The sequence below is a fragment of the Hyla sarda genome, chromosome 1, assembly GCF_029499605.1.
Source record: "Hyla sarda isolate aHylSar1 chromosome 1, aHylSar1.hap1, whole genome shotgun sequence".
NCBI classification, from domain to species: Eukaryota; Metazoa; Chordata; class Amphibia; order Anura; family Hylidae; genus Hyla; species Hyla sarda.
Window position 1 is genome coordinate 201,793,984 of NC_079189.1, and position 27,612 is coordinate 201,821,595.

A 27,612-nucleotide genomic window follows, 5' to 3' on the forward strand; every position below is an offset into this window, starting at 1 on the left:
TTAACCACTTAAGGACCAAGGGCGTAGCTGTATGCCCGTGGGAATTCCGGTCCCCGCCACTTGACGGACGGGGAGTGGACCAGGATGCCTGCTGAAATCATTGCACCCCCCCCCCCCCCATGTCAGTGATCGCCGCAAATCGCCGATAAATTCAGACCGGCGATTTGCGGCGATTCTGGGTCAATCGGGTCTCCAGTGACCCAGAAAAAAAGGGTGAATGGGACTGTCCGAGACAGCCCCATTCACCTTTACCCAACAGGGGTGAGGGGGCAGGGGTGCCAACTCACAATCACGTGATTGATCAGTCGGAACTACCGACAAATCACTACCCTGCTGGGCGGTGATCGGTGCTGGCAAGGGTCTCCTATCCTACCTTTGCCTGGCCCGGCAGGGGTTCCCTCAGGAGCAGTGGCAGCGGACAGAGCAGCAGGAGTGGTGTCATCAGCGACGTCAGTCCCGGCGGTGCAGGCAGCAGTATAAAGCAGGAGGTGAGGCCTGTTTGTCTCCTGCTGTTGCTTAGCAACAACTCTTAGCATGCACAGCCAAAGGGCATGCTGGGAGTTGTAGTTTTGCAACAGATGAAGTTCCAACTACAACTTCCAGCATGCCCTCTGGTAGTCTGAGCATGCTGGGGGTTGTAGTTATGCAACAGCTGGAGGCACAATTTTTCTATGAAAAAGTATGCATTCAGCTGTTGCCTAACTACAACTCCCAGCATGCACGGACAGCAGAAGGGAATTCTGGGAGTTGTAGCAGTGTGCCTCCAGCTGTTGTGAAACTACAACTCTCAGCATGCCCTACAGCTGTCAATGCATGCTGAGAGTTGCAGTTTTGCAAAAGCTGATGGCACACTGGTTGTGAAACAGAGTTTGTGTCCTAACTCAACAGCTGGAGGCACATAACGGTTGCGAATTGGTTGCGAAACACTGATAGTTTTTTACTTAACTCAGTGTTTTGCAACCAGTGTGCCTCCAGCTGTTGCAAAAATACAACTCCCAGCATGCACTGATAGACCGTATATGCTGGACGTTCTAGTTTTGAAACAGCTGGAGGCACACTAATTGCAAAACACTGAGTTAAGTGAAAAAAACTCTCAGTGTTTAGCAACCAATGTGCCTCCAGCTGTTGCATAACTACAACTCCCAGCATGTATGGTCTGTCAGTGCATGCTGAGAGTTGTAGTTTTGCAACAGCTGAAGTTTGCCCTCCCCCCATGTGAATGCACAGGGTACATTCACAAAGGAGGGGGTTTACAGCGAGTTTTCTGCTGCAAGTTTGAGATGCAGCAAATTTTCCGCCGCAGCTCTAACTCCCAGCGAGAAACTCACTGTAGACCCCCCACCCGTGTAAATGTACCCTAAAAACACTACACTACACAACACAAAATAAAAAGTAAAACACTACATATAAACACACTTACACACAACCCCCCCCCCCCCCCCGCGCGCGCCCTCCCCACCCCCCAATAAAAATTAAAAACGTCTTGTATGGCACTGTTTCCAAAACTGAGCCTCCAGATGTTGAAAAACAACAACTTTCAGTATTGCCGAACAGCCACTGACTGTCAAGGCATGCTGGGAGTTTTGCAACAGCTGGAGACACTCTGTTTTGGAAACACTGCTGTATTTTGGTGGCGGATGCAAATCCCTAACTTAGGCCTCAAATGCGCATGGCGCTCTCTCGCTTTGGAGCCCTGTCGTATTTCAAGGCAACAGTTTAGTGCCACATATGGGGTATTTCCGTACTTGGGAGAAATTGCGTTACAAATTTGGGGGGCTTTTTCTCCTTTTACCCCTTATGAAAAGGTAAAGTTTGGGTCTACACCGGCATGTTAGTGTAAATAATTTTTTTTTTTCACTAACATGCCATACTTTTAATTTTCACAAGCGATAAAAGGAAAATAAGACCCCCCAAAATTTGTAATGCAATTCCTCCTGAGTACAGAAATACCCCATATGCGGACGCAAAGTGCCCTGCGGGCGCACAACATGGCTCAGAAGTGAGAGTTCACCATGTACATTTGAGGTCTAAATTGGTGATTTGCACAAAGGGTGGCTGATTTTACACCGGTTCTGACATAAATGCAAAACAATAAATACCTACATGTGACCCCATTGAGCCGCATTCCTTCTGAGTTTGGAAATACCCCATATGTGGATGGTAAAGTGCTCTGCGGGTGAACTACAATGCTCAGAAGAGAAGGAGCGCCATTGGGCTTTTGGAGAGAGAATGTGTCTGAAATTGAAGGCCATGTTTCTTTACAAAGCCCCCATGGTGTCAGAACAGTGGACAGAATTTTGGAAACTACACCTCGGATGTAATGTAATAAGGGTTGCGGTGAGCATTAACACCCCACAGGCATCTGACAGATTTTTGGAACAGTGGTCCATGAAAATGAAAAATTTACAGTGGGGGGGGATGCTCACTGCACCCCTTATTAAATTCTGTAAGGGGTGTAGTTTCCAAAATGGGGTCCATTGTTCTGGCACCATGGGGGTTTTGTAAATGCTCATGGCCCCTGACTTCTATTCCAAATTCTGTCTCCAAAAGCTCAATGGCGCTCCTTCTCTTTTGAGCATTTTAGTGCACCCCAAGAGCACTTTAGATTAACATATGGAGTATTTCCATACTTAGAAGAAATGGGGTTACACATTTTGTTAGGATTTTTCTCCTATTACCCCCCAAAAACCCTTTCAGAAAAACTCACTCTCCAAAATCCCATTGTCGCTCCTTCCCTTCTGAGCCCTCTAGTGCACCCACAGAGCACTTTACATACACATATGAGGTATGTGCTTACTCGAAAGAACTTGGGTTATAAATTTTGGGGGAACTTTTTCTCCTTTTACCCCTTGTAAAAATTCAAAAACTGGGTCTACAAGAACATGCGAGTGTACAAAATGAAGATTTTGAATTTTCTCCTTCACTTTGCTGCTATTCCTGTGAAACACCTAAAGAGTTAGCACACTTTATGAATGTCATTTTAAATACTTTGAGGGGTGCAGTTTTTATAATGGGGTCATTTATGGGGTATTTCTAATATGAAGGCCCTTCAAATCCAATTCAAAACTGAACTGGTTCCTGAAAAATTCAGATTTTGAAAGTTTTGTGAAAAATTTGAAAATTGCTGCTGAACTTTGAAGCCCTCTGATGTATTCCAAAAGTAAAAACATGTCAACTTTACGATGCAATACTAAAGTAGACATATTGCATATGTGAATCAATATATAATTTATTTGGTATGTCTATTTTCCTTACAAGCAGAGAGCTTCAAAGTAAAAAAAAAAAAAAAAAATGCAAAAATTTCTAGGAATTTTGGAATTTAGGAATTTCTCACCAAGAAATGATGCAAGTATTGACGAAAATTTACCACTATGTTAAAGTAGAATATGTCACGAAAAAATATTCTTGGAATCAAATTCATAAGTAAAAGCATCCCAAAGTTATTTATGCTTAAAGTGACAGTGGTCAGATGCGCAACAAATGTTCTGGTACTTAAAGTGAAAATGGGATTGGCCCTTAAGGGGGTTAAACCGATCATTTTAGAATGATACATACCGTATATACTCGAGTATAGGCCGAGTTTTTCAGCACGATTTTTCGTGCTGAAAACACCCCCCTCGGCTTATACTCGAGTGAACTCCCCCACCCGCAGTGGTCTTCAACCTGCGGACCTCCAGAGGTTTCAAAACTACAACTCCCAGCAAGCCCGGGCAGCCATCGGCTGTCCGGGCTTGCTGGGAGTTGTAGTTTTGAAACCTCCGGAGGTCCGCAGGTTGAAGACCACTGCGGCCTTCAACATCATCCAGCCCCCTCTCACCCCCTTTAGTTCTGAGTACTCACCTCCGCTCGGCGCTGGTCCGGTCCTGCAGGACTGTCCGGTGAGGAGGTGGTCCGGTGGGATAGTGTTCCGGGCTGCTATCTTCACCGGGGGCGCCTCTTCTAAGCGCTTCGGGCCCGGCCTCAGAATAGTCACGTTGCCGTGACAACGACGCAGAGGTGCGTTCATTGCCAACGTAATTCTGCGTCATTGTCAAGGCAACGCCTCTATTCCGGGCCGGAAGCGCGGAGAAGAGGCGCCCCCGGTGAAGATAGCAGCCCGGACCACCTCCTCACCGGACCACCTCCTCACCGGACAGTCCTGCAGCACCGGACCAGCGCCGAGCGGAGGTGAGTACTCAGAACTAAAGGGGGTGAGAGGGGGCTGGATGATGTTGAAGGCCGCAGTGGTCTTCAACCTGCGGACCTCCGGAGGTTTCAAAACTACAACTCCCAGCAAGCCCGGACAGCCGATGGCTGCCCGGGCTTGCTGGGAGTTGTAGTTTTGAAACCTCTGGAGGTCCGCAGGTTGAAGACCACTGAGGGCGAATGATGAGAAGAGGATGATGAAGGGGGGGTGTGGGGATGATGAAGGGGGGTGGGGATGATGAAGGGGGGGTGTGGGATGATAAGGGGATGATGAAGGGGGGATGTGTGGGATGATAAGGGGATGATGAAGGGGGGATGTGTGGGATGATAAGGGGATGATGAAGGGGGGATGTGCGGGATGATAAGGGGATGATGAAGGGGGGATGTGTGGGATGATGACAAGGGGATGATGAAGGGGGGATGTGTGGGATGATAAGGGGATGATGAAGGGGGGATGTGTGGGATGATAAGAGGATGATGAAGGGGGGATGTGTGGGATGATGACAAGGGGATGATGATGAGGATGTTAATGACGGGTCTGGATGATGACAGGGGGGGATGAGGTATTTCCCACCCTAGGCTTATACTCGAGTCAATAACTTTTCCTGGGATTTTGGGTTGAAATTAGGGGTCTCGGCTTATACTCGGGTCGGCTTATACTCGAGTATATACGGTAATAAATATTTTCTGACTATAAGACGGATATTGCTTTACTTCAAATATGAAATTGTTTCAAAATGCACTTCAGGCTATACAGGGACCGCTGTTTTACTTCATGGCTGCAGCATTCTTATTTTAAATGTTCCATGTCAAAATGACAATTCCATGGCTGAATAAAGAAGCTAATGATGGTAATGTAAGGAGAAGAGGAACATGGTTGTTAATAAAGATCCATGGTATGTAGCTGGAGATCAATGATTTACTACCATGAATGTGATTAGAGGTGTTCCCAATGCATTAGGTGAAGTGGAGATTTTTTTTTAAGTTGCAAACATAATAAAGTAATATTCTATGTACAATGTTTAAATGAGAATTGCAGAAAGTGGCAGTTAAAACCGGTGTGAAGAATAAATCACATTAAAAAAAATCATTTAATATAGGTTAGAAAGAAATTGCTTGCAGCAAGTGATACAGCAGGCGCAAAACGATTAAAATAATACGACATTACATAATGGAATGTTAACAACTCCATAAAAAATACCTCTCCTTGCCTGCAAAATAGTTTTACATAATTGTTGTACACCTATTCCAGGCTGTGCTTTCAAATTTCCCAGCTGAAACTTAAAACATGTGACATTTAATAAAAGCAATAAGCTTCAACACTCATGTCCACAATAAAAGCAGCCAAACTAGACTCATGAAGACTAATGGATGTAAATGAGTCTTGCAGTTAACTACCAGTAATACTATTAATATAATGCCAGATAAAAACTTTTTAAATACTACTAAAAAGTTAAAAAATAAAATAAAACATTGTTTTAAAGTAAAGGTGTTGCAGGAAGATGGTGTACCCCAGTAATTAATGGTGTACCCCCTAATCAAACCTTTAGCTAGGGTGTAAGTAAATGAAATAACCCAGCTGTAGCACCACCACCAAAATGGAGAAACTTCAACTGAAAAGCTCCTCTGGGTTTGGTGATGTGACACCACATGGGTACTTATTCAATTAGATGCTGAGGAGGGACATTTAGGCATCCAATCAGAGGCCGTGTGATGTTACATGACCAAACCAGGAAGGACTGCTCAGCGGGAACCGGAGTAGGGAAGGTAAGAGAGGGTTATAATTTTTTGACTAGTCCCCTCCTTGAGCGCATTTTAAATAGAAAATAATCACTGGAGTACCCCTTTAAGCCTTCGCAGATACTTATTCTCTAACCTGTGAGTAGACAAAATGTTTTAATCTTGGAGAAACCTCTTTAATGGGACAAATACTTGAATATATTAGTAGTTCCTGTCTGTACTTATACATAAATATAATAGTTATTTTAATTTAGGAGTAAGATGACAAAAGTGCCTTTTCAGCTAGTATCAGAATAGATGTCAGAGCCAAGGTCACAACTATCGCCATAGCAGCCTATGTATCTGTCTCACAGAAAGGCAGTCCTGCCAAGGAGAGAGAACATGTTCCTGCAGGGGTCTAGTCAAAGAAATGTAATGATAAAATATTCAACTGGGTTATGAAACTATTATGGTGTGATTGTGTGTGTGTGTCTATATATATATATATATATATATATATATATATATATATATATAAAATTCGAATTTCCTATAAAAATGTGGACATAACACACAAGGGTTTTGATAATCTGAAACCAAGTTCCAATCCTATATTCCACACCTACTTCTAATAACACAGCATTACCGGTCAAGGATATGAAGTAGCTCTAGAAACATTTTGATATTTTGCAAACAGTACTGTTGTTGGGATGCACATTGTTACTTTTACTGCTTGCAAGGAAACTTAGTTTAATTGACTTTTTCTAATCTACTTTCCCAAAATCCATCTGTCTCCTATACTTTTCTTGTCTATATTTTAGCTAGAAAGAATCAATAGCATTTAAGGTTTCTGGAAGCATTTCATGTAAGAAAGCATTCTTCTTTACTTACTAAGTGGACTTTTTGATCCACTTGTGTCACTTCTGACTCTGATGATGCCAAGTTCACTCACTCTGACGGAAATACCTATATTAAAACAAAAGACAATTTTTAATATCTAACTTTAAAATGGGCTCCATTGTTTTGCATATTTAGTAACTCACAATTTATTAAAATGTTGTGAAAATAGCAACAAATTAGACCTAACCATAGTACAGTGGTCCCCCAAGTTACAATATTAATTGGTTCCAGGACGACCATTGTATGTTGAGTCCATAACTCTATGGAAACCTGGTAATTGGTTCTGAAGCTCCAAAATGTCATCCAAAAATAGGAAAAAAGAGAGGATTAAAAGAAAAAAAGTAGATAACTAATACAAATAAAGCAAGTCCTTACATAGAAAAGTAAGAAAGAGCTTGTGGAAGCTCTAAATCACTGTCTATGTAGAGGAAATGGGCTTCTTCAGAAAAAGTTCACACAATGTCCCCAAAAAAGTAAAATAGAGCTGCTCTCACCCAGTGTTCAAAGGAGCAGCAAACCCTGGTACTGGTAAAAAGTAGTACAGAACATGTAGTACCACCCTGTACTGTAGGGAGGCGCTACTAGAAAGCCAGTCATGCACTTCAGTAAAATTGGTATTTTACCAGTGAAATGTCCATTCTGATTGGTCAGTTCTTCCAGCCATTAACACTGTCTGTAGCATTGTATGTTGAGTATGGTTTCCAATTACAATGATCCAGAAAAGACCATCATATGTTGAAAATATTATATCCTTAGGCCATTGTAAGTTGAGGGACTACTGTATATACTTTGAGGGAGAATCCCAAATGCAACATCTTGGTACACCACATGTCAGTAAAGCTCTGCCCATTTTCAGTCCGCTGGATAAGACATGCACGCTTCTTAGTAATTCACCTGGTGCTGTGGCAACCCTTGTGCCCAGAACAGACATACAAGCCAGCTAGGATCTACCGTATATTACTGTGTCTTTAAGTGTGGCGAGTTGGCCTGAATGTTGCATTTAAAGAGGACACACCACCAGTACTCCCCTCCATGCAAGGCCAAGCCCCCTTTCAGCTTCCTTCATCCCTTCTTCAAATCCCCTTGGTGTAGGTGGGATACATGCTTCAAGGGTGGTATACATGCTGGCCAATGACTTCAATAGATAGCAAAAGCTGCAGCTAATCTGCAACAAAAAATGTGTGAACTGACCCTTAAAGCTGTTTTCCATACATTGCTGGTTTGTCCAAGTGCAGAAATAATAACATAAATTAAAAAATTAAAAGAAACATACCCGTCCGCTAGGTCAATATCAAATTGTGATCACTGACATTTCTGATCACATTTTCTTTTAAATATTATAATATTACATTTACATTATAATATAATAATATCATAATATTATAATATTACAGTATATTATAATTTTAAATATTATAATATTTATCAAATATTTTTATACAAACATTTTCTGTACTGGTGAAAAGAGTACTTTTAGCCGAAATACTGGCAAGGTAGTTACATAAAACAGCAGAATGGAACAAATACTTATGGTAAAATAGAGTAAAGCACTAGAACGTCTGTGTGTCTGTAAATCATGAGCAATAGAATTGACTTATTTGAGTCATTATTAGTGTTGCTCGCGAATATTCGCAATTCGAATATTATTCGCGAATATCGCATATTCGCGAATTCGCGAATTTCGCGAATATAGCGCTATATATTCGTAATTACGAATATTCGTTTTTTGTTTTTTTTTCTTCACAGTACACATCACAGTGATCATCCCTCTCTGCTTCCAGCTTATGTGGTGTAAAGAAGGCTATAATACTACTGTGTAAGACTGACGTGCGGAAATTCGCATATGCGAAAATTAGCACATGCTAATTTTCGCATATGCGAATTTTCGCATGCGTTAATTTTGTATATGCAACTTTTCACATATGTTAATTTTCGCATACGCGAATATTCGCATATGCGAAAATAAAACGAGGGTATAACGAATATGCGAATATTCGCGAATATATGACGAATATTCGTCCATATATTCGCGAATATTCGCGAATTCGAATATGGCCTATGTCGCTCAACACTAGTCATTATACTGTATAATCAAACTGCACAGAAACTCCTTCACAGTGGCTATTAAACTACAATCTTCCAATTGTTTGCAATAAAAATACTAGACTATAAACATTTTCCACATCATACTCCAAAGCACTTGGCGCTGTAGGAGGAATTATCACTTCTTTTGTTCAGCAACAGACCCAAACAGTCTTTGCTTACAGCATTACAAACATAGTTTATATGTCTAGCTGATTACATTGACTGTGACTGATAGTGTGTTTACTTCACCCAGCAGCTACAGTGCTTCCTCGCAGTCGCAACTCTTAAAGGGAACCTCTCTGAAAGCACCATTCAAAAGGCCTAAAAATGATATGTAAAAGCATACCTGTCATTCCAAAAGATATATATATATATATATATATATATATATATATATTTATTTTTATTTATTTTTTAAACCTGCATTTTTATTTTTATTTTTGTATTAAACTGGTATTCCAGGAAAAAACTTTTTTTTTTATATCAACTGGCTCCAGAAAGTTAAAGTTGTAAGTTATTTCAATAAAAAAAATCTTAATCCTTCCAGTAGTTATCAGCTCTTGAAGTTTAGTTCTTCTCTGTCTGATAACAGTGCTCTCTGCTGACACCTCTGTCTGTCTCAGGAACTGTTCAGAGCAGAAGTGGTTTCATATGGGGATTAAGGACGCAGATATTTAAAATTTAGCACTTTCATTTTTACCTTCTAATAAGCATACCACTTTCAATGTTCCGTCTACAGACCCATATGAGACCCTGCTTTTTTGCATCACCAATTGTACTTTGTAATGTCATCAATCACAGCAAAACAAAAGAAAAAATATATTTGTGGGGCGAAATTGAAAATATATATTTTTTTAAATTTTGGGGGATTCCATTTCTATGCAGTGCTTTTTTCAGTATAAATGACACACTGTTGTTATTCTGTAGGTCCATACAATCACAACATCTACTTTACTAAAAAAAAAAATAAAAAAAAATGTATACCTTATTAAAGAGAATTAAAACATTTTGTATATGTGTCTGAGGGCTAATTTTTTTTCAATGTGATCTGTAAATTTTATCAGTACCATTTTTGTTTTCTTGGGACATTTTGATCACTTTCTATAATTTTTTTATGGTATATAAAAGTGACCAAAAATACGCAATTCTGGAAATTGGGATTTTTTCACGTATACGCCATTGCCCATGCGGTATCATAAACATATTTTAATAGTTTAGACATTTATGCATGCGGTAATACCACATATGTTTATGTTTACTTTTGTTTATTTTATTTAAAAAAGGTTATTCTAACTTTTATTAGGAAAGGGGTTACTTTACATTTATTAACCTTTTTTTTCCCTAGCTTTTTTGCACTATTTTTAGCCCTTATAGGGAACTATTACAAGCAATCTTTAGATTGCATACACTGTTCAATCCTGTACCATAGCACATGGCTCCATTGTTTCAGGCTGTCATGGCTTCCTGGAGCATTGGAGTGCCAAAAGGATGGCAGGGAAGAAGGTAAGAGATTTCCCTTTGTCCTAACAGCTGATCTTACATTTACGCCCTATGGTGTTAAAAGGGCTATCCAGGATTTAAAAAATCAAAAAAATAGCATCAATCTGTCCTCAGGTTGTGTGTGGCATTTCAGCTCAGTTTCATTGAAGTGACTTGAGACAAGTTGTAATATCACAGACAACCTCAGAAAAGGTGTGGCACTGTGTTTAGAAGAAATTTGTTCTGTTTTTCTATTCCTGGATAACTCTTTTAAAGGGGTATTCCAGGCAAAACCTTTATATATATATATATATATATATATATATATATATATATATATATATACTGGCTCCGGAAAGTTAAACAGATTTGTAAATTACTTCTATTAGAAAATCTTAATCCTTCCAATAGTTATTAGCTTCTGAAATTTTCTGTCTAACTGCTCAATGATGATGTCACGTCCAGGGAGCTGTGCATGATGGGAGAATATCCCCATAGGAACTGCACAGCTCCCGGGACGTGAGTCATCGGAGAGCAGTTAGACAGAAAGCAACAACTCAACTTCAGAAGCTAATAACTATTGGAAGGATTAAGATTTTTTAATAGAAGTAATTTACAAATCTGTTTAACTTTCCAGAGCCAGTTGATATATAAAAAAAAGTTTTGGCCTGGAATACCCCTTTAAGTGGCACATTTTAACAATGCTATCCACTGACTTTGCTCGTGCTTATTATGCCATGCATATGATTTTTCCTATTGTGTGATTGTCATATTGCATCCACATGTCCACAAATAAATATGATGTACAGCTTTTGTTACAACAGGATTTTTTATCTTGCACTTGATTTGCTCAATGGTAAAGAATATAAATGAAGATGTTATTAAAAATGTTACGTATTGTATTATCATATAAAAAAAAATCTCAGTAATAGAGCTCTACATATACAAATGGAATTATTTGGCACCCTTAAAGTAGGGCAGCATTCTGTGGCCCTCAGATAAAGGAAGGCTATGCAGTGCTAGCACAAAGCAATACTCCCTCTGTTGGTATAATCAAACTATACAAAGTTTATTATCCAGACAAGTATAGCGAATTAAAATAAAACAAAGTATCATCAAAATTTTCATCTGCATAACAGAAGGGACAAATGAAAGAGAGATCAAAAGACACAGACAGCTATTGAGAGAGCTTTCTAGTCTAAATCTGCCAGAAATTAACCACCTTCTATTTATGATGGCTTCCTTTGTGGCAAATTTGTTTGTGGAAAAAGTCTGCGAACCATGTGATGTTTAGAAGTGATTTTCGTAGCAACAACCAATGACTAAAGAAATTGCCAAACACGCCAGTTGTCAAGTTCAAAGTATCCATATTTTCTTAGAGAGCAAAATAAAGATGAAGCAACTTGAAGATTGAAAACAGTTGATCCTTGTTCAGTCTGGGTCCTCCATTACAGAATATAAAGGAAAATATTGAGTCACTGGGAATCAAAAGTCTTTATATGTTTCACCAACATGCATAGTGACCATGGGGGACCTACAGTGAAGCTGTAAAGCTTGCAGCAATCTAATATAATTTATTTTTACTTTATTTATTATTATTTTTTTGGGGGGGGGGGGGGGTTCTTAAAAAAATTCACTTTTCAACTTCGCTGAGGGCAGTGTCTTAACCTTTGTACTAGCACCTTTTCCTGATGAAGGGCACTTATAATAAACGCTACCCGATCATACCCTTTAAGAGCTTGGCCTCTTTAAATCCTATTTGGTCCAGCGCTGCAAGAAAAATTCCTTTTTTTACCTATTTGCATTTGAACTACCGATGACTCCAGGGAGTGTTCGGAGGGATTGTGAGCTGCAGGACCCAAAGACCAACTCTACATGCGAATAAAGGTGGTATATACATGGTGAGTGAGATTCACACCATTGTTTTAATGTACTTCACTAGGGGCACGTTCCCTTTTTCCTTTTATTTCTTACACACTTAGACATTGGTATGGGAATAGTAAATCTGGACTGAGGTATTTGAAAAACTGCATGGGTTTTGCAGCAAATTGTCATGGTTTATGACAGTTTTACAGGTGGAACATGTTTTAAAAACCATGCTGCCAATAACCACATGGCCAAACCTGCATTTCAAAATGCAACAAACCCACAAGACACAAACAAACAAAAAAAAAGCTCAGTGAGAACCCAGTCCTATAGCAGTAAGACATTCTCCAAAGTTTCATACAGAGCTGTAAATAATAACAATTGCTGGTTAGTAATTTCCATAACATGTAAGAGTTGTAAAGGTTTTATTCCCTAAATTCTGAAAATGCTCCAGTAACAATGTCTGACTCCAAGACTCAGCTTCAGCACAAAATCTTCTTACTACTATATATTTTCCCAGTCTCCACATAACTACATTAGTTAAAACTAGTAAAAGTGAACATTACGTTATAACTTTTAATCATTTAAGAGGATTGATTACCGTATTTTTCGCCGTATAAGACGCACTTTTTCTTCCCCAAAGGAAAAAGTCGGTGCGTCTTATACGGGGAATACACCCCTATCGCGGCGGTCCCTGCGGCCATCAACGGCCGGGACCCGCGGCTAATACAGGACATCACCGATCGCGGTGATGCCCTGTATTACCCCTTCAGGCGCGGCGATCAAAGCTGACCGCCGCGTCTGAAGGGAAAGTGACACTAACCCGGCTGTTCAGTCGGGCTGTTCGGGACCGCCGCGATTTCACCGCGGCAGTCCCGAACAGCCCAACTGAATAGCCGGGTTAGTGCTTACAGGACACCGGGAGGGACCTTACCTGCCTCCTCGGTGTCTTCTCCGTTCAGGGATCCCCTGTATGGCCGGCACTCTCCTTCCTCGTCATCACGTCGTTGCGTACGTGCGTCGGCGTGCGTAACAACGTGATGACGGCGACGGAGAGCGAGGCTACCCGGCCAGCAGCAGAGACGTTACGGAGTGACGGGTACACGGCAACAGCGATGGAGCGACATCCAGGGCAGCGGTGACGAGCGGTGACGGGTCCGGAGCGGCGGGGACACGTATTACCTCCTATGCAGTGGTCTTCAATCTGCGGACCTCCAGATGTTGCAAAACTACAACTCCCAGCATGCCCGGACAGCCACTATTGGGTTCAAAATGTTTAGTTTTAGATTTTGCACCTATAAATTGGGTGCGTCTTATACGCCGGTGCGTCCTATAGGGCGAAAAATACTGTATTTATTGGTTTTGTCTAATTTAAAAATAATTGGAATTACATATTTAATAATTTTAGAAGTTCATTTTAAAACAGTAAAAAGAACTAAAGAATCTAAGCAAATGTTCCTAGGTCAGAATCCCTTCTTCACTCTCATACCAGATCCACCCTAGAACCACTGCCAGTTACAGATCCACCTTTCCCATAGAGTATACTGAAATGAAATGACATGCCTTTAAGTATTAAAATTGTTTCCTCGTCCCAGAGACAGAATCCCAGCCATCGCTGTTGCTCAAATCATCATGTCCTTAGCTGTAGAAGGAGTTAAACACAATTTTCTGTCAATAATTTTTTGTCATTCAGCTGGAAAGCCAAAAGTGACTTTTCAATTTCCGTTGAATTTCACAGCTGAAAAAACGTTTTTATGATGAATATGAATAAATATTAAACCTCATAATATTTCTCCAAATAACATGTTATTCAGATAAGTGTAGGCAGGAAAAAGAAACATAATGGCCCAGATTTATCAAACTGTGTGAGCGAAAAAGTGGAATGATTTTCCCACAGCAACCAATCACAGATCAGCTTTTACCAGAGTTTGTTGGCTGAGCTGTGATTGGCTGCTGTGGGAAAATCATAAAATTTTTTCTCTTGCACAGTTTGATAAATCTGGGCCACTGACCAGCTATTATGACTATATGTGACAAAGGTAATTTATATAGACTTTGACATTTTTCTGATGCAATGTGGCAGCTATTTTTGCTAAATTACAAAAGGAAAAGTTATTGTCAAATAACTTCTTAGTTACTAACATAATATACAGTGGGGATCAAAAGTTTGGGCACCCCAGGTAAAAATTTGTATTAATGTGCATAAAGAAGCTAAGGAAAGATGTAAAAATCTCCAAAAGGCATCAAATTACAGATTAGACATTCTTATAATATTTAAACAAAAGTTAGATTTTATTTTCTATAATTTCCACTTTCAAAATAACAGAAATCAAAAAAATGTGTCTGCAAAAGTTTGGGCACCCTGAAGAGTTAAAATCTTGTACTGCCCCGTTTGGCAAGTATCACAGCTTGTAAATGCTTTTTGTAGCCAAGAGTCTTTCAATTCTTGTTTGAGGTATCTTTGCCCATTCTTCCTTCCAGTTCTTTGAGATTTCTGGGCTGTCTGTCACGCACTGCTCTTTTAAAGGTCTATCCATAGATTTTCAATTATGTTGAGGTCAGGAGATTGTGAAGGCCATGGCAAAACCTTCAGTTTACGCCTCTTCATGTAATCCCCTGTGGATTTCCAGGTGTGTTTAGAATCATTATCCATTTGTAGAAGCCATCCTCTCTTTAACTTCAGCTTTTTCACAGATGGCATCAAGTTAGCATCCAAAATTTGCTGAAATTTTATTGAATCCATTTTTCATTCTACTCGTGAGATGTTCCCTGTGCCACTGGCTGCAATCCAACCCCAAATAATGATTGATCCACCCCCATGCTTAACAGTTGGAGAGAGGTTATTTTCATAAAATTCTGTTCCCCTTCTTCTCCAAACGTACCTTTGCTCATTCCGGCCAAAAAGTTCAATTTTAACTTCATCGGTCCACAGAACTTGTTTACAAAATGCATCAGGCTTGTCTATATGTTCATTTGCAAAGTTCAAACGCTGATTTTTGTGATGAGGACGAAGAAGAGGTTTTTTCTGATGACTCTTCCATGAAGGCCATATTTGTACAAGTATCTCTTTATAGTGGAATAGTGTACCATAACTCCACTGTCTGCCAGATCTTTCTGGAGGGATTGTGCAGTCAAACATGGGTTTTGAATAGTTTTTCTCACAATCCTGCGAGCTGTTCTGTCTTATATTTTTCTTCGTCTTCCAGATCTTGCTTTAACTTCCACTGTTTCTGATGACTGCCATTTCTTAATTACATTCCAAACAGAGGATATTGACATCTGAAAATGTTTTGCTATTTTCTTATAGCCTTCTCAAGCTTTGTGAGCATCAACTATTTTCAGTTTCAGATTTCTAGACAAATGCTTAGAAGAACCCATGGTGCTGTTTGTTGGGGCAAGGTCAGATGAGTCTGGGCATTTGAAACCTTTGAAATTGACATCACCTGGTCTTCCCAGATGATGATTGAGAACAATCCATGACACCGGCAGGTCTCAGCATTGCAAAGGGGGCAGTACATGCTATAAATTCTGCAGGGTGTCCAAACTTTTGCAGCAGCCATTTTTTTGTTTTCTGTTATTTTGAAAGTGTAAATGATGGAAATAAAATCTAAATTTTGTTGACATATTATAAGAATGTCTAATCTATCATATGATGCCTTTTGGAGATTTGTTAATCTTTCCTTGGCTTCTTTATGCACATTAATACAAATTTTTACCTGGGGTGTCAAAACTTTTGATCCCCACTGTATATATGTATATTTTTTTTATTTGGTTGAAAATCCTTTAACTCAGTTTACTGTACAGAGGTGGCATGGGCAACCTTGAGATAGAGTTCCACTATAAAAATACTGTAGTGCTGGGCTAAGCTGGAATACTAAAACACTACGTGGCCTATGGGACTTAGAAGGTAAGGAGGAAGCGAACGTAAAAAATTGAGGCTTGAGGAATGGATTTAAAGGTTCTTACAGCTTTAATGATCACAAGACATTTTCTAGCAGATGTTATGTAGTGGACTTTGTAGATATTACATGAGCAATCAGCCTGCTTCCATTTCTGTAATTTAGTGATATAGTGTAGGTACTAGAATAACATAGCCACTTTAATGAACTAGAAATGGGAATAGTGTATTTAATAAACAACTGTGTGACAGGAACCCACCATAACTAATGTGGGCCACCTTTCTGTAAAGGAAGCTAGTTGACTAAAGGGAGAGTTCATTAGGAAATCAAGGTGGGGGACATGATTTGTATGTATTATTAAAGAATGCAAGAGATCAATGGGGTACTCTTTCAGAAAATAAATATTTTGTAAATTACCTCTATTCAAATATTCAAAGCTTCCAGTACTTATTAGCTGCTATGTGTCCCAGAGAAAGTTGTGTAGTACTTTCCATTCCACACAATAATTTATTTATTTTTAGTATATTATTATGGGGCCAGTCATTTTGTCTGAGCTGTTTTTAACAGCATTTAGAGATATGCTTTACAACAAGCATCAAGGACATAGACACAAGAGTCTATCCAGAACCTACTGAATGAATGGGATCATTTTCTAGGCATGCTCTGTGGCCTGGGCAGAAGTCATTCCACAGGGAAAGGGGGTTCAACTAAAGAGGAGACTGCTGAAAAGTAATCTGCACAGAACAAGAAGTCTTAGCTTAATATAAATCCTAGTGGTCAGAATAAAAACTGTAAGATTTCAGGCTTATTTTATAAAACAGATAGTAAAATGGAAACTGCCAAAAACATTAAAAAAAAAAAAACATGTTTAACATAAAAACCTGTATTTCAACATAAGGTCACTTTCTGTTGACAAATTCCCTTAACATTTTTCTAATAGAGAAACTGTATACATTTCCGGAACCAGCTGATTAGAAAATGATTCTTTTCTCTAGAGTACTCCTTTAAAGGGGTAGGTTATGTTTAATTTCAGGCACCAAGGATGTCTTGAGTACCAAGAGTGCTTGCCTAAGAGGTAGCATTTGATAAAACTAAAGAATGCCACAACACAAGCAAAAAACAAACACAAATATACAAATAATGCACCGTATATACTTGAGTATAAGCAGAGTTTTTCTGCATGATTTTTCGTGCTGAAAACGCCCCCCTTGGCTTATATTCGAGTGAACTCTCCGCCTGTCAATCCCTTCATCAGTGGTCTTCAACCTGCGGACCTCCAAATGTTGCAAAACTACAACTCCCAGCACGTTCATGCGCAACGTCCCTGTGCGTCGTCATCAAGGCAATGTCACTAGTCCTGGGCCCGAAGCGCGGAGAATAGCCCCCCCCCCCGCGGTGAAAATGGACATCCCACAACGACCAACCATCCCCACCGGATGATGGCTGTCCGGGCATGCTGGGAGTTGTAGTTTTGCAACATTTGGAGGTCCGCAGGTTGAAGACCACTGATGAAGGGATTGACAGGCAGTGATGATGAAGGTGGGGGGGATGATGACAAAGGCCGCAGTGGTCTTCAACCTGCGGACCTCCAGAGGTTTCAAAACTACAACTCCCAGCATGCCTGGACAGCCGATGGCTGTCCGGGCATGCTGAGAGTTGTAGTTTTGCAACTTCTGGAGGTCTGCAGGTTGAAGACCACTGATGAAAGGATTGACAGGCGGTGATGATGAATGGGGGGGATGATGAAGGGGGTCTGGATGATTACATGGGGGGGATGATGTATTTCCCACCCTAGGCTTATAGTCGAGTCAATAACTTTTCCTGGGTTTTTGGGGTAAAATTAGGGGCCTCGGCTTATATTCGGGTCGGCTTATACTCGAGTATATACGGTAATGTCATCTTCCAAGCAGTCTATATCTCTCACAGAAGGTCGCAGAGATATTACTGCTTGTAGAAAAGAAGAATTGACTTGGATTAAATACAAAGACTATAAAACACACATATCAATGTATAGTTTGATCTTATTATGTCTGTCAGAAACAATTTTCCCTGAAACTTTGTCACTCAAACCATTACATCTACACCATGGCTTGCCTTCTGCCCAGACAACAAGGCTTATACTGTGATTTCATTCCTGTGGTAAAGTTTGAAGGTTTCCTATGTTTTTGTGGCACTTTTATGAATGCTAACAGCCTCTTGGTGTAAATGCAGTGTATTTCCAATCAGTGTGCTGCCTGTGTGCGGTTTACAGGGCACTCCTAACTGCTGTACAAGAACTTATGAACTCAGGTATTTATGTGCAGCAAAAATAGTCTATAAGGGCAATTCACTGCTTAGAGCAAGCTCTCATAAATATTTATGCAAGCCGCCATCCACAAGAGTTCACCCTTTTCCACTAGATTACTGAGACTGAAGATCATAAAAAGAGGGTGTGTCTGTTATGTCGGAGCATAATGCATAAAGAAAATTTGTCCTGAGGCTGGCAATAAAAAAAATGGCCATCAATTGTTTTAAATGTCAGTAGGTGGAAGCAAAATAAAGTTTTCTGAGTATATTAATGTTCTCAAGCAAAACAGACATTTATTTCTTTGATTTTTCCCCACAAGTTATTTTGATTACTAAAAAGAATATGTAGCCACTGCCTACTGCCCAATCCTGGTAAGCTCATGGAAAATCACTCTGGCAACGGGCGGTAAAGAAACTTATTCTTTCTTAAAGGGGTTTTCCAGTCAATGAATTGAGGATGAATGCTTTTAAAATAAAAAGAAGTCATACTAACATGCTCTGATCCCCCACAGCTGCTGTTGTACAGAAAATGTCTGCTAGGCCAAATAAGGCAGAGAGCAACAGCAACTTCAGGGGATCGGAACAAATGAGTATGCCTTTTTTTTTTTAAGAGCGTTCACAATCAATTCTAAAACATATCTTTTCCCTGAAAAAGCCCTTAAAGTTTGAATAACATACATTTTTTTGCATAAGTAAAATAAGAACCCCAAAATGAGTAAGTGGTAGCAGAATAAATGATGGATAGATGAACGTGACAATGTGAACTACTGTATGGCAGTTTAGTCTCAGGAACTGAATCTGCATATCTGAATCATTCACACACTTTGTAAAGTTTATATTTCTGTTCTCAAGTTGTTCGCCCAACATGCTATAATAAACAAAAACTCAGACCTACTGTTTATCCATTGTATATTATTACTACAACAGCAAACCACCAAGAGCAACTATTAAAAGCTTGTTCAGCAGTCTCTTGCCTTTGCCATCTACGATCCTCTTGGCAATACCAGTACAAACTTTTGTAAAGGTGGTGAAACCCTGCACTGAGTGCCAGATGTATCATGCTGACACAATACAGTTTTGCCTGCAAATGATTAACAAACTACATTCCAAGTCTGATTTAGGAAAGGTTGGTTTCCCACGTGCACTGCAAGAATAAAAAGCCAAAATTTCAGAGAACAATATATTATTGCTAGGCATGTTTTGCTCAAATGGGAGGGACTCGTAGAGATACAATGATGATTTAATATACTTTAAACAGGACTTGCCAAACAACTGACAGACAAATTGCTTACCTGACAGGAAAGCACATGCTATAGGCGCACCTAATGTTTGTAAGCTTATTCATCTTCCTGAACACTTCAGAGGTATGTCTTTCAAGATTTAGCAAAAGAACAAGCAAAATGAAAATCCTTTATTTTATTACAGAAATTAATTTCCCCTTAATGATAATTATTCTATTTTCATTAAAACCTATACATTGAGGGTTGGGGTAGCACAACCCCAAATAATATCCCTCTAACCCCACAGCACACTTATAGGGACATAGAAAGCAGAGTTACAGGCTGCTATATGCAGAGTCCTTGAACTGAATGACTGAATGGCTGCTACCATTACATTTTCAATATATTTTCTCAACAGGACTAACAAGTGAAAACTTTATTTCACAAAAAAAATATTTCACAATTTTCTTTATCTGAGAAACTGAGAAAGGCTTCCTGCATAGCTTCTACATATTAATTCTACATGAAACAAGAATATAACACCTACAGAGAGAAGACCATCCAAACGGCAACCAACATATCTGGTTCCTTGTGTGTTCCTTCTCGGCCATAGTAATTCAAAACCCCATTAACAACTATGGACGTAAATGTGCATCATGGTGTGGTAGTACTTAGTGCACCATGACATACATTTATGTCAAGAACATGACCGATAACACCGATCAGTGCAATGCCCTATGCATAGTACGGAACAGTATTAGCAATCAAATGATTGCTATAAATAGTCCCCTATGGGGACATAAAAAGTGTAAAAAAAAATGTGAAAAATCCCCTCCCAAAATAAAAATATAAACTGTCCCGTTTTCCCCATTTTACCCCCCAAAAGCTTAAATTTTTTTTAATAAACATATTAGGTATCGCCACGTGCATAAAAGTCAGAACTATCAAAATATATTGTTAATTATCCCGTACGGTGAATGGCGTAAACATTAAAAAAATTTAAAGTCCAAAATTGATGCTTTTCTGTCACATATTATTCCAAAAAAATGTTATAAAAAAATTATGAAAAGTTAAATAAAAGCAAAAGTGGTACCAATAAAACTACAAATCATGGTGCAAAAAAATTTGCCCTCATACTGCCCCGTATACGGAAAAATGAGAAGGTTATAGGTAGTCAAAATAGGGCAATTTCAAACTTACTCATTTTGTTAGAATGGCTTGAGATTTTATTAAAGCGGTACAATTATAAAAAAAAAAAAGCATATAAAATTGGCATAATTTTAGTCATACTGATCCACAAAATAAAGAAAATATGTAATTTTTACCGTAAAGTGTACAGCGTGAAATCAAAACCTTCCAAAATGTGCTAAATTGCAGTTTTCTTTTCAATTCCCTCATATACAGTAAAATTGGTGAAGCAAAAAACAAGCCCTCATATGGGTCTGTGGATGAAAATATAAAAGAGTTATGATTTTGAGAAAGCTAGGAGGAAAAAACGAAAATGCTAAAATAGAATTGGCCTTAAGAATTGGTCCTTAAGGCCAAAAGTTTACAATGTCTTAGGCTCCTTTCACACTATGATCATTCATCCGTTATTGAACATCCATTTTCTGTGTAAAAACGGATGTATAATAACGGATGAAATAACGGGTGCTAACGGATGAATAAATATTCATCTGTTAATACCCGTTATAACTTCCCTCATGTATGGCCATAACACCTCTGTCTACAGACTCCCACAGCCGGGACTACTACTACTCCCATTATGGAACAGACTTCTATCCATGATGGGAGTAGTAGTTCCCCGGCTTCGGGAGTCTGCCGGTAGCTGGGGAGGCTACATTAGTATTTGTACTACTACCCCCATCATGGAACATACTCTGTTCCATGATGGGGGTTGTAGTACAGGGGCTGAGGTATTGATCACACCGGGTCTCACTTCTGAGACCCGATGCAATTAGAAGTTATTAAACGATGCAATTAGAAGTTATTGCTGCGCTCCCCTGCGATGTACAGTTTATTTACTTTCATTTTTACATTCCCCGCCGAGAGCACTGAATGGGGGTAGTAGTACAAACACTAATGTAGCCTCCCCAGCTGTCTGCAGACTCCGGCAGCCGGGGAATTACTACTCCCATCATGGAAACAAGTCTGTTCCATGATAAGAGTAGTAGTAGTCCCTCAGCACTGCAGGAGTCTGCTGATGTCACCTCTTCTGAGCATGCTCAGAGGTAATGACGGATATTATAAACCAGGTGCAAACGGATGACATAAAGGCTCATCCGTTTGCCATAGACTTCAATGTTAAAAATAGCGGCCGTTAACCTCTTAAGGACGCAGGGCGTATGGATACGCCCTGCATCCCGAGTCCTTAAGGACGCAGGGCGTATCCATACGCCCGTGGGAATTCCGGTCCCCACCGCTAGCCGGTTGGGGACCGGAGCCGGATGCCTGCTGAAATCGTTCAGCAGGCATCCCGGCATATCGCCCAGGGGGGTCATTATGCCCCCCCATGTCGGCGATCGCCGCAGATCGCTGGACAATTCAGTCCAGCGATCTGCGGCGATTCCGGGTCAATCGGGTCTCCAGTGACCCGGTGACCCGGAATTACTGGTTGTTCGGGGCCGTCTCTGACGGCCCCGAACAGCCAGAGCCTGCAGGGGTGAGGTGGCACTGGTGCCACCTCACGATCGCCCTGATTCGTCGGCCAGATTACCGGCCGACCAATCAGGGCGCCTGCTGCGGGTGTCACTCCCGCACCCGCTCCGCCCCTCTTCCGGAGGGCGTGAGCGGGTGCGGGAAGACGACCCCGGGTGCTGGGGACCCCGATCCCCGGCGTCAATGTTGGGATCGGGGCCCCAGGAGCGACGGCGGCGGCGAGGGACAGTCCTGTGATGAAGCAGCAGCAGGAGGTAAGTGACAGCCTCCTGCTGTTGCTTAGCAACAGCTCCCAGCATGCAAAAAGGGCATGCTGGGAGCTGTAGTTATGCAACAGCAGGAGGCAGACCACCACAACTCCCAGCATTCCCTTATGGGCATGCTGGGACTTATGGTTTTGCAACAGCTGGAGGCACATTTTTTCTATGGAAAAGTGTACCTTCAGCTGTTGTGTAACTACAACTCCCAGCTTGCACAATCAGCTAAAGTGCATGCTGGGAGTTGTAGTGGTGCATCTGCTGGTTGCATAACTACAACTCCCAGCATGCCCGTTGGCTGTCGGTGACTGCTGAGAGTTGTAGTTTTGCAACAGCTGAAGGCACACTGGTTGTGAAACTTAGAGTTGTTTTTTTTACCTAACTCAGTGTTTCACGACCGGTGTGCCTCCAGCTGTTGCAAACTACAACTCCCAGCAGTCACCTTACACAATGCACCGTACATGCTGGGAGTTGTAGTTTTGCAACAGCTGGAGGCACACTGGTTTTGAAACACTGAGTAAGGTCACAAATTCCGTGATACATAACCAGTGTGCCTACAGCTGTTGCAAAACTAAAACTCTCAGCATGTACAGTCTGTCAGCGCTTGCTGGGAGTTGTAGTTTTGCAACAGCTGGATGTCCCCCCCAATGTGAACTTACAGGGTACACTCACACGGGCGGAGGATTACAGTAAGTATCGGGCTGCAAGTTTGAGCTGCAGCAAATTTTCTGCAACAGCTCAAACTGCCAGCGAGAAACTACTGTGAACCCCCGCCCATGTGACTGTACCCTAAAAACACTACACTACACTACCACAAAAAATAAAATAAAAAGTAAAAAAACACTACATATACACATACCCCTACACAGCCCCCCTCCCCTCCCCAATAAAAATTAAAGCGTCTGGTACGCCACTGTTTCCATAACGGAGCCTCCAGCTGTTGCAAAACAACAACTCCCAGTATTGTCGGACAGCCGTTGACTGTCCAGGCATGCTGGGAGTTTTGCAATAGCTGGAGGCACCCTGTTTGGGAATCACTGGCGTAGAATACCCCTATGTCCACCCCTATGCAATCCCTAATTTAGGCCTCAAATGCGCATGGCGCTCTCACTTTGGAGCCCTGTCGTATTTCAAGGCAACAGTTAAGGGTCACATATAGGGTATCGCCGTACTCGGGAGAAATTGGGCTTCAAATTTTGGGGGGTATTTTCTGCTTTTACCCTTTTTAAAAATGTAAAGTTTTTGGGAAAAGCAGCATTTTAGGTAAATTTTTTTTATTTTTTTTTTACATATGCAATAGTCGTGAAACGCCTGTGGGGTATTAAGGTTCACTTAACCCCTTGTTACATTCCCCGAGGGCTCTAGTTTCCAAAATGGTATGCCATGTGGGCTTTTTTTGCGGTCCTGGCACCATAGGGGCTTCCTAAATGCGGCATGCCCCCAGAGCAAAATTGACTTTCAAAAAGCCAAATGTGACTCCTTCTCTTCTGAGACCTGTAGTGCGCCAGCAGAGCACTTCTCACCCCCATATGGGGTGTTTTCTGAATCGGGAGAAATTGGGCTTCAAATTTTGGGGGGTATTTTCTGCTTTAACCCTTTGTATAAATGTAAATTTTTTGGGAAACCAAGCATTTTAGGTACATTTTTTTATTTTTTTTTTACATATGCAAAAGTCGTGAATCACCTGTGGGGTATTAAGATTCACATTACCCCTTGTTACGTTCCCCGAGGGGTCTAGTTTCCAAAATGGTATGCCGTGTGGGGGTTTTTGCTGTTCTGGCACCATAGGGGCTTCCTAAATGTGACATGCCCCCCAAAAACCATTTGACGCTCCTTCCCTTCTGAGCCCTCTACTGCGCCCACCGAACACTTTACATAGACATATGAGATATGTGCTTACTCGAGAGGAATTGGGTTTCAAATACAAGTAAAAATTTTCTCCTTTTTACCCCTTGCAAAAATTCAAAAATTGGGTCTACAAGAACATGCGAGTGTAAAAAATGAAGATTGTGAATTTTCTCCTTCACTTTGCTGCTATTCCTGTGAAACCCGTAAAGGGTTAAAGCGCTTACTGAATGTCATTTTGAATACTTTCGGGGGTGCAGTTTTTATAATGGGGTCATTTATGGGGTATTTCTAATATGAAGACCCTTCAAATCCACTTCAAACCTGAACTGGTCCCTGAAAAAAAGCGAGTTTCAAAATTTTGAGAAAAATTAGAAAATTGCTGCGGAACTTTGAAGCCCTCTGGTGTCTTCCAAAAGTAAAAACTCTTCAATTTTATGATGCAAATATAAAGTAGACATATTGTATATGTGAATAAAAAAAATTATTTGGAATATCCATTTTCCTTACAAGCAGAGAGCTTCAAAGTTAGAAAAATGCTACATTTTCAAATTTTTCATAAAATTTTGGGATTTTTCACCAAGAAAGGATGCAAGTTACCAAAAAATTTTACCACTACGTTAAAGTAGAATATGTCACGAAAAAACAATCTCGGAATCAGAATGATAACTAAAAGCATTCCAGAGTTATTAATGTTTAAAGTGACAGTGGTCAGATTTGCAAAAAATGGCCGAGTCCTTAAGGTGAAAAAGGGCTCAGTCCTTAAGGGGTTAAATTTCCCCCGTTTCTTGTGACGGAAGAAAAATTTGTGGTCATAACGGATAAAATTTGTGGTCATAACGGATACAATTTGTGGTCATAACCATAAAATTTGTGGTCATAACGGGTCATAAGGGGTAATCAAAAAATCCCATAGACTTGAATGGGATTTGTAATAGACGTTTAACATCCATTTTTAAAGCTTTTCTAACGGGTGTTTATAACAAACGGATGAATTTTATAGTGTGAAAGTAGCCTTAGGCTATGCTGATCTGCAGCACAGGCGGATATATGGATTAGATACAGCTAACCTTTCCCCAGCAGAGGCAAAGTAGAGACTGCATTACTACATTCACTTATGGGCTGTCTAGTGACATTGCATATGCTGCATAGTACATGAGTACATGTACTATCGTACTCTGTATATGTGCTATGAGTACTGCACACATGAGTACATGTACTATCGTACTCTGTATATGTGCTATGAGTACTGCACACATGAGTACATGTACTATTGTACTCTGTATATGTGCTATGAGTACTGCACACATGAGTACATGTACTATCGTACTCTGTATATGTGCTATGAGTACTGCACACATGAGTACATGTACTATCATACTCTGTATATGTGCTATGAGTACTGCACACATGAGTACATGTACTATCATACTCTGTATACGTGCTATGAGTACTGCACACGAGTACGTGTACTATCGTACTCTGTATACGTGCTATGAGTACTGCACACATGAGTACATGTACTATCGTACTCTGTATATGTGCTATGAGTACTGCACACATGAGTACATGTACTATCGTACTCTGTATACGTGCTATGAGTACTGCACATATGAGCACATGTACTATCGTACTCTGTATATGTGCTATTAGTACTGCACACATGAGCACATGTACTATCGTACTCTGTATACGTGCTATGAGTACTGCACATATGAGCACATGTACTATCGTACTCTGCATACGTGCTATGAGTACTGCACACATGAGTACGTGTACTATCGTACTCTGTATATGTGCTATGAGTACTGCACACATGAGTACATGTACTATCGTTCTCTGTATACGTGCTATGAGTACTGCACACATGAGTACATGTACTATCGTACTCTGTATACGTGCAATGAGTACTGCACACATGAGTACATGTACTATCGTACTCTGTATATGTGCAATGAGTACTGCACACATGAGTACATGTACTATCGTACTCTGTATACGTGCAATGAGTACTGCACACATGAGTACATGTAATATCGTACTCTGTATATGTGTTATGAGTACTGCACTGCTTTTTAGCTGTATTATACAGTATGTACGTTACTGCATGCTACCTGTGCTACATGTAGTGTACTGCTATCTATCGGTGCTATATTTAGTTCCTTGTATCCATGTAGTATCTACTGTGCTTTACCTGTGAAACATGTAATGTACTGCTTTCTATTTATGGAACCTTTACTGTATTGTCCTCTACCTTTGCAATATACACTGAATTGCCCGCTATCTGTGTTAAAGGTATATTATTGTCCTCTACCTTTGGAAGAAGTAACTCTCCCTGAGCAGAATTTACTGTACTACTTTCTACATGTGCAATATATACAGTAATACTCTCTACTTAAATTATATATACTGTTCTTCTGTGTCAAGATAGGACAAGAAAGAGGAGATCAGCAGGGACTGGGTAAGAGTTAGTAAGGCAGAGGGGAGTAGAACTTGTTTTTTGTTTTCCTTCGCTAGTCTGCCCCTTTAAAAAAAATATATCACTAATAATCCATTTAATTAGTATTATTTTCCACTAATCTGTATTATTTTTCAGTTTATTTTTCCATATATATATATATATATATATATATATATATATATAGACAAAGAATAAGTCAGCCAGCACTTTAGTTGATACCAAACTATTATATGGACCTGGCCTACAGGTGCACGCTACTAGGCTAGATATACAGCAACAGAAGAATGCAGCAGCACACTGCCAGCACAAGGATATAGGTGAATCATGAAAATGCAGTTAAAACATGGAGAGCTCTACAGCTATGGTGTAATAGATGCAAATGTGAAACTATGAAATAGTGAGGCACTTAGCACGCAAATTTGTCTCCGCCGGCGGTCAAATAGCTTGGACCGTCCCACCGCGATAAGGTGGCCTCCTTGGAACGGACCCTACACTGTGTATATGCCTCTGTGTGAACAGTTCAGTAAGCATGGCAGGATCTGGAACATCCAAGACACCTTATATACACACCTGATAGAGGTGGGTGGGGTGCAAGGCCAACATGGAGGTAGCCACTCCCCCGTATGTGCAATACAGACAAAGAATAAGTCAGCCAGCTGTTGCTGTTGCTATATATATATATATATATATATATATATATATATATATATACTGTATAAGAGACAGCTACTTTCCATGATATATTATTTTGG

General features: G+C 40.3%; 1 protein-coding gene across 12 annotated transcripts in view; it reads right to left on the minus strand.

Moving 5' to 3' along the window:
- BMPR1B (bone morphogenetic protein receptor type 1B) overlaps positions 1 to 27,612 on the minus strand; it is a 473,407-nt gene that overhangs the window by 296,631 nt on the left and 149,164 nt on the right. For 9 of the 12 annotated variants that reach the window (XM_056567256.1, XM_056567261.1, XM_056567325.1 and 6 more), the window contains one exon: positions 6,796 to 6,870. The exons of 2 other annotated variants lie outside the window; for them this stretch is intronic. The gene's annotated coding sequence lies outside the window, so the exon portion shown is untranslated. Of the gene's footprint in view, positions 1 to 6,795; positions 6,871 to 20,964; positions 21,063 to 27,612 lie in introns of those variants that run through there. One more of the 12 variants, XM_056567316.1, reaches the window with a different exon arrangement.